General features: G+C 39.8%; 1 protein-coding gene across 16 annotated transcripts in view; it reads right to left on the bottom strand.

Moving 5' to 3' along the window:
• The window catches only part of ARID1B (AT-rich interaction domain 1B), a 418,737-nt gene that overhangs the window by 326,319 nt on the left and 83,632 nt on the right, over positions 1 to 8,786 (bottom strand). The gene's annotated exons all lie outside the window — the stretch shown is intronic.

Below are 8,786 nucleotides of genomic sequence, written 5' to 3'. Positions count from 1 at the left end.
TTTTCATTTGTTTGTTTTTATAAAACAAACTCACAAGAATAGGAACAAAAACAGCAACAAAATTGTGAATGCAAAAACAGATGGACAAGTACACACTGACTAATTTAGCTAACACAGTTTGACAATGTAGAGTCTTCACAAGACTTAGAAATTGGTGGTATCAGATATCTTGGAGAGCAAAGAGGTGGTGTGCTGGGGGATAGGGGTGGGGGTGGGGAAGGTTAGTGAGCTGGTGCCTAAAACCAGGAGCAAGAATTAAAAGTTGATTAAGACCTCTCCCAATAAGCACAGCACCTCTCTCAACCTAGCAGAAGTTCCGAGAACTCCCAGAAGAGGAGAAAGAGCGGTTCCAGACCATTGTGAGAGCAGTACTACAAGAATATCTACTGAATGTTGAGATACCCTCATACAACCTTGCCAAACAGTACTCTCCCCTTGGTGAATGAGACCAGCCCAATAGGAAAGATCTAACTATGTTCTGGAGTAGGGGTATACTAAATTCTCTTCAACAGCCCACCCAGGTACCCCACAGTAGAACCTACCATCAGCCAAGGCACTCAGACAACCAAGGATTACTGACAGCTGAGGAAAGTCTTCAACATGAAATCGAGGACAAAACAAAGAAAGAAAAAAAAAGACAAGCCAGAAGACAATGAAATGATGTAAAACAGAATACAGTCATTAATATTTCAAAGAAATAAAAGAAAATAATCTACCCTGAAACAAGAACAGGACTCTAATAAAACAACAAAGAATTTTAAAAAATGACAGGAAAAAAATAGGAAAGAGGAGGAAAAGGGGAGAAAGGAAGGGAGGGATTTTGAGAGGACTAGAGAGAGCTTTGGAAATTAAAAACATAAAGGAATGAAGAACTCTTCTAGAAATGGAAACAAAATGACATAAAAAATAGTAGAAAAGATAAGAAAGTAACAAATCCAATAAGTCCAATATCAGATGAAAAAAGTTATAGAAAGGGAGAAGAGTAAAAATGAGGGCAAGGGAGATCAAAGAAATTAATTCGATTTTCCATGATTGAAGGCATGCACAGGGCAGTGGATAAAAAGGGACCCGGATGAAACTGAAGGACACTGGAGGGGAAAAGGCCTCAGTGACGCTAGGCAGTAGAGAGTTATCTAGAGGTCAGGAAGCAGGAAGAATGGCCTGAGACTTCAGAACCACAGCACTGGGAGCTAAATGACAGGTAAGCAACTGTGTCAAAATTCTGAAGGAAAATGATTTCCAGAATTCTATTCCCAGTCAATCTTTAAGTCATTAGTTCAGTTCAGTCCAGTCACTCAGTCGTGTCCAACTCTTTGCAACCCCACAGACTGTAGCATGCTAGGCTTCCCTTCCATCACCAACTCCCGGAGCTTACTCAAACTCATGTCCATTGAGTCAGTGATGCCATCCAACCATCTCATCCTCTGTCGTCCCCTTCTCCCACCTTCAATCTTTCCAAGCATCAGGGTCTTTTCTAGTGAGTCAGTTCTTCCCATCAGATGGCCAAAGTATTGGAGTTTCAGCTTCAGCATCAGTCCTTCCAATGAATATTCAGGACTGATTTCCTTTAGGATGGACTGGTTGTATCTCCCTGCAGTCCAAGGGACTCTCAAGAGTCTTCTCCAACACCACAGTTCAAAAGCATCAATTCTTTGGCACTCGGCTTTCTTTATAGTCCAACTCTCACATCCATACATGACTACTGGAAAAACCTTAGCTTTGACTAGACGGATCTTTTCGGCAAAGTTATGTCTCTGCTTTTTAATATATTTAATATGTTTTTAACATGTAGTCTAATATGTTTTTAATATGTTGTCTTTAAGTCATGTATGAGGGTAAAATAAAGACATTTTTCATAATTCAAGATCTTAACATTTTACTTCCCTGCACCATTCTTGAGAAAGCTACTAGAGGATGGGCTTCATCAGAACAAGAAACATGCAGGATCTAGGAAGCCAAAGATCCAGAGGGGTGAAGGGAAACTCCAAGATGAAAGTAAAGGGACACCCTGGATTACAGGTGTACATGAGACACAGACGGGACCTGAGAGACTGGAGTAAGGTAGAGGTTCTAGAAGAGATATCTCTAGAAGAGAAAATGGATAATGTACCTGTTGGATCTGAATATCTTACAACAAAAGATGGACAGTTATAACTGATAAAAAATTTTAAATGGAGTTATAAGTATATGCAGATAATTCGAGAAAAATAAATTATTAACTCCAAGAAAAAGAACTGTGTAGAAAAGGATAACAGTAGTTTACTACATGGCTCTTCGCTGCACAGTTCCCCAATCTCAGTAACATAAACAGAACAGTGATCAAATCAAAATCATAACACAGCTATTTTGGGAGGATGAGCTGATATGAAGGACTCACGCTTGTGGTGAGGACAGGGTAAGAAAACGAGAATGAAATTGTCATCTTCCAGAAGAAATCAACAGATAAATCTTAAAACTGAAAGTAGCAATTCAAGTATGTTATTCAAAAATATGGAGGCATCCTGGAAGAATCATCTAGCAGAGTTCAAAGTGGCTGCCTCTGGGGAAGGCAAGTGGGGGAAAGGAGGCAGTGACTACTGTTTTTGATGGCCAGTCTGGTAGAACCACTGACTTTGTAAACCATTTACATCTATAACCTTGATACGAATAAAAACTTTTTAAAAACTAGGCTAAAAGAAAAAAGACACAAGCGGAAAAGATGTACAGTATCATACACCAAACAAATTTAAAAGCCATCCTTTCTATATTACCATCACTTAGAAGCAAGCTAAAAGCCCAGGGGAGGCGTTGAGGGTATACTCAGTGCTCAAAGCACACTTCTGAAAGACAAGATAACAATTTGTCAGAGAGTGCCCTCTCCTTATCTCCCTCAGAGGGCTGCAAGATTATTAATCTTCAGGACACAAAGAAGTGGAAAACTACAATTCCCAGTATACCCTGCAGCCCATTCAATTACTGTAAGTACATGAAGCTTTGCTATGAGGGAGAAGATTAATTTTAAGAAAATATAGAACTAGTTCTCACAGGCCATTTCTAGCCGATTGTGTTCTACAGACATAATTTTTCCATTCTCTACTTGAAGAAAAAAAGGATAGAAAATAAATCATCTGTTGGGGTCGAACATTATTTTTTAGTTATTTCAAAGAAAAATTCAAGATGATGGCACTGAAAGTCTAGAAACACAGAATGTTCGAGCAGAAAGAAACTAAGAGGTCGCAGAATCTCTTCTCCTCTCTTCAAGCTCCGTGTATCCAGTTGTTCAGTTGAAGAGTTCAGGGCTCAGAGAGGTTCAGTGCCCAACCAACATGCTTGGAAAATGCAGAATCATGAGATCAAAATGATTCACTTATCCATTCAACAATTTAAAATATATTTTTGGTAATTACTATATGTAATTCAATCACAGAACGGGGATAATCACAAACCCAGGTTCCACTTCCTGTTTTATATTTTTGTTAAGTCACTTAATATTTTAATTTGTTCAACTTTCCCATCTGTAAAATAAACATACTGTATTTCACAGGAAAGTTTATGAAAATAGAGTGAATATGTTTAAGATTCTAAAAGGAAAAAAGATACAAAACACTCTACTACCCTCACTTATACACAACTAACACAATCATCTCAAACTCATTATATCCAAAATCAAACTCCTCCTTCTCCTCAAAACCTGTCTCTCCTTCTGTATTAAGGCTCTGGGTTAACGGTCCCCAGATCTTCTCTTCCACTCAAACCAGGGAATCTGGAATCATCTAACACCCTCCTCTCCCATCCCGCACCTTCATACCACAATATAATCAATCTTCACGCCATACCTAGCTTACCTTCCATATAGATTTTGTCTCAGTCTCTTCAAGCCACAACAGTAATACCATAAACCAGGGGGCTTATAAACAACAGAAAGTTATTACTTAGTTCTGCAGGTGGGGAAATACAAGGCACCGGCAGATTTGATATCTGGTGAGAGCCCACTTTCTGATTTATAGAGAGTTGTCTTCTCACTGTGTCCTCATTGACAGAAGAACATACTAGAGAACACTCTGGGATCTTTTTTATAAGGGCACTAACCCCAATTCATGAGGGCTCTACCCTCATGACCAAATTACCTCCCAAAGCTGCCACCTCTTAAAATCATCACAGTGATTTCAAGATATGAATTATGGGGAGACAAAAATACTCAGTCTCACCCCCTTCCTTTTTATCCTCACATCAACTAGGGCCTCAGTTTATTGTGATCTTTTGTGTAGCTAAACTCAGAACAGATCATTCCCTATCTCCAGGTTTTTTCCCTTTAAATCCTTCTTCCCCACCAAGCAGCAGACAGAAAATGACCTACCTGAAATGCTAATTTCAAAGAGCCACCCCCTCCTCCTCCTTAGAACTAGAAAGGCTCCACACTGCTTTACAGGATCAAGTAAAGCTCCCCAACTTGGCATTAAGAGTTCTCCATGACTAGCCCACCTCCAGTATCATCCAAAGCAAGGGACCAGCAAGCAGCTACGCAGAGGTCCCGGTAACAAGCAAGAGTGGCTGGCACCGCACAGCACTCCCCACCGCACCTGTACGCTATTCTTTCTGTCAGAGACACAAGTCCTACATTTTTTTTTAAATGGCTCTTATTCATCTTACAAAACTTGGCTCATCATCTGATCAGAATCACCACCTTCCAAGATTACAGGCTCATCGAGGTTGGAAAGTAATTTAGTCACCACTTTCCACTGCCAGGGTCCAGCACCCAGGTGGACACACAGGAGGCCAGCAACAGCATGCCAACTCAAGGAACAGTCTACATTCACTGCCCCCTTCTTCATTCACTCCTCAAACAACTGCAATTTAGTTTTCCTAAAAATCACAGAGGAAAAAATTTCTAGCCACTTCGTAATCCCTGTTTCTTCTTGACCCTTCTCAGCATGGGGCATTGCTGGCCACTCCGTTCTCCTTTTTACGGGACACCCGTCTCTTTCACAACCCTGACACTCCTCTCGCCGCCCTGTCTTCTTTGCTGTACTTTGTCTCCTCTTAGCCACTCACCCCTTAAGTGCTAGGGTTCCCCTGGTTTGTCCCCAGTCCCCTTTCCTTTTATTCCTTCGGCAAGGCAGCTCCTTTCCTATGGCTTCTACAATGGACCTACAATAGAGATTCTCAAGATTCTCAAGCAATTACACAGGGTCTAGGACCCACTCTAGATAAATTAAAACAAACTCTCTGGGGGAAGGATTCACCGTAGACACTTGTTAAAAGCCCCCACTTGATTCTAAAAGGATGCCAGGGCTCTGAAGCACTGAGCCACACACTGACTTAAAAATAGAACCTCAAATTTTCTCAACATCCACAATCCCCAGACCCATATTTGCAACTGCCCACAGAACACTCCAGTTTCCTGCAGACTCCTTGCATAAAACTAAAGTCGATACCTCCCCTCAGATCAGCTCCTTCTCCTAGATTTCTTTATTTTTATACTGACATCTACACAGGTGCCCAAGTTACAAGACTTGGAGAACCATCTTAAAACCTTTCCCTTGCCTCACCTGATACTCAGTTACTAAGATCCATGAGTTCAACTATTAAAATACACCTTAGGCAGCCACTACCCCTCAAGGCCTAAGTAGGGTAACTTCCTTGTTATTCACCCTTCTTCCAGGTTCCCAGTCCAGTCTACTCTCCACACCACCACCAATCATCTTTCTAGACACAGACTTCATACTTACTCCCCAGGTAAAACTTCCTACAAAAAGAGAAAGCTCTCCTATTTAGATATGGTAATGCTCAAATTCCTTGGAGCGGTGTATAAGACCACTCACATTCATAGCCTTTCTGTAATCTACTTTCCCAATCCAGACTTCCTGACATATTCTCCAGCATCTTTAGCCCTGAGAGAATCAGATTACTCTCCATCAACATACCAGTCAAGTTTAGGATTTAAAACATTTCCACTGTCAAGAATATAAAACACATACATACACACACACCTGTTGTTCTCACTAAGTCTAGTTCAAATGCTACCTTCCTTTCCTGTAAAGACTTCATACTCTAGCTTTCATAGAATCAATATCTCCCTCACCTGTGATCCCCACAGCTCTTTTTATAAACCTCTATTATACTAATTACCACACTACGTGAGGTTGTTGACAGACCTGCTCAAAGGCTCTTCAACTGTTCTATAAGGGCCTAGAATGTATATCTTTTTCAAAACCAAGTTTTTGTTATATTAGAGAAAGTATACAATGCTGGTTGCACAAAAGGCAAATACCTTGGCACAAAAGGGGTGCTTAAATAGACCAAAGGCTTTTTCCTAAAGAGACTCAGGTTATCATAGTCTAGAAACAAAATAGCAGGGAAAAAAAGATTTCTGTTTTAAGTTCTCTGTTCTCACTATGAGAAATATAGAATGCTGTCCCTCAAAAATCAATTATTGACATCTTAACTAAATATCTTTTGTGGGAGTTACTGAAGGCTCCATTAAACGGAAGTTAAAACTATCATTTAGCCAACTGAAGACTGAAATTCTTTTTTTCCCATGCAATAATTCCCAAGAAAATGAAAGGGTAAAACTATTGTCTTCATCTTGGTATAGATGTTAGATAATTAACTTACAGGAAGAACAAAATTTACAGCTCTGGACTACAGTAATCCTATCATTTTTTCTTACTACTTTTTTATTGGCATAAATCCCACTTTTTTTTAATGGTCCTCTTGTTCCTGACTATTAGAAATTATTGGCAGTTTACACTAACAGGCTTCCGTCTTATTTCACTTCCAAATCCTATTGTGGCTGTTCATTCCAATCAAAACCAAAATCAATCAATTTTTAAAAGATTAAAAAAAGGGACATTAAAAAATAAATTATGCAAGCAATCTAAAATCCTTCCAATATTATCTATAACAAGATTATAAAGTTAAATCATTAAATCTATTCTATACTAACTTTAGAAAATGAAATTTGAGAATACAGCATTAAAAATTGTTAAGAAAGTAAAGTCTGCCTAAGAAAATGCATCCATAAATAGAAATGTTTCTATTCATATTCATGTCACTTATACAATGGACTTAGTCACTAACTTACGGAGCAGAGAGGTTAAATTCTGAATCCTTTTATGGTTTATCAGATTCTCAGATTAGCGTCAGCACCATGTTAAAAACAGTCTTTCCTGGTGCCCCCGCCCTTTAAAAACTAGAATAAGACCACATGGCTAAAACAACTCCTGCTGCATGCAATTATATAACTAGACAAGAAGGGTGCGAAAGTTTGAATGAAAATATTAGAAGTGACAGCTTTCCACCTTCGTCTTTCTGTGCCCTCTCCAAACTGCAGGGAGCAGATGGTAATTTTCAAGCACATTTAGACCAGGCTTGGAAGGACGACTCTGTGATAAAGAAATAACTGCACATGCAAAAAAACCACATGTTTTGCAACCTACAGTTTTTTAATCTAGAAAAACTTTAGTCCCGGTTAACACAAACGGAAAAGCTGCCATACACATGGTTCCATATAAAACACTGGTGTATAAATTATAAAAAATAAAGTTCCAACAGTTTCTTTTTCACATTTGCACTACAACATGCCAGTTAAACACTGGAATGTTTAAGAAAAAACAATCGAAAAACTAAAATCTAAATATTATTTAAGTTACCAAAGAATACTACCTCTGAATCCACTTGCGGCCAGTGGGTGGCAATGCCAATGGCATCAACACAGGTGCTGCTCTCCAGCACATCCTCACATCAGGTTTAAGGCCAAAGGTTTAAAAGGATAACAGAGAAGGAATAAAGTAGACATTGCTGATTCATTTATATTTCAAATGGAAAACTGACTACTGTGTTGATAAGAACAGAAAGGAATAGAAAGCTATTTGCCTCTTTTTCTCTTCAAACCAAAGTAAAAAAAGAAAAATGAAAATGAAAGCCCTTTCGGAACAGGTGACCAGCACCTTGATCATGAGTCCTCAGCCCCTCTCTCACTTTCAGGTCCACCTCCAATTTCCATTTCAACTAGAAATTTCAGGAAAAAAAGCCGTCCCTCACACTGAGCCCAGGGAAGCAAACAAGTCACAGAGCTGGCGAGCAGGAGAGCTTGGAGGGCCCCACGCCGGAAGTCTGGGCCCAGGCCACGGCCGCACCAGGGCCTCTCCTTCCATCCACTGGGCCACCTGTCCTTTAATTTCAAGTGGCTTATGCCTGGCGTTTCAGCTTCAAAGGGGCTACAAACTGCCTCTGTGTGGGGAGGATAGGGTTCAGACATTCCCCTCAATGTGAGTAGCAGGAACAGAACACACTTTTGTCATCAGAAAACCTAGGTTCACCTTTTGACACTTCAAAATTGTATAATCCTGGGAATGTTACTTATCCTAAACTTGAATTTCCTCATCTGAGAATGGTAATACTCGAGATGCTATTTAACAGAGCCATGATGAAGTTCACGTGAGATTACTGGTTTAAAAGCAGTTAACAAACTGTACAAATCTTACTAAGTTGATGTTCTAGTTATTGTGATTCTTTTCCATGGTGGGAAAGAGTTTTCCTCAATCACAGCTGTCACTGCAGGACACCCATAAGTTTAACATAGGCCTTTCTCAGCCATTACAACCAGAGAATAAACTAGCGAAGTCAGAGGCCCCATCCCAACCTTACATCACCAGCGCTTCAGCGTCAATCTCTCAACTGCTCAGTGTAGGTAACACATCAATCATTTTTCTGGTTTCCCCCCACAGTGTCTTCCCTTTACATTTTATGCCCCAGTTTCAACAAAATGATTGATACGCAAAGCCATGTATTTTTAAACACTGTGG

Source organism: Giraffa tippelskirchi, chromosome 9, assembly GCF_054371585.1.
Source record: "Giraffa tippelskirchi isolate mGirTip1 chromosome 9, T2T-mGirTip1v1.2.pri, whole genome shotgun sequence".
NCBI classification, from domain to species: Eukaryota; Metazoa; Chordata; class Mammalia; order Artiodactyla; family Giraffidae; genus Giraffa; species Giraffa tippelskirchi.
The sequence above is the reverse complement of the archived record's forward strand: the minus strand, read 5'-3'. Positions and strand labels throughout refer to the sequence as shown.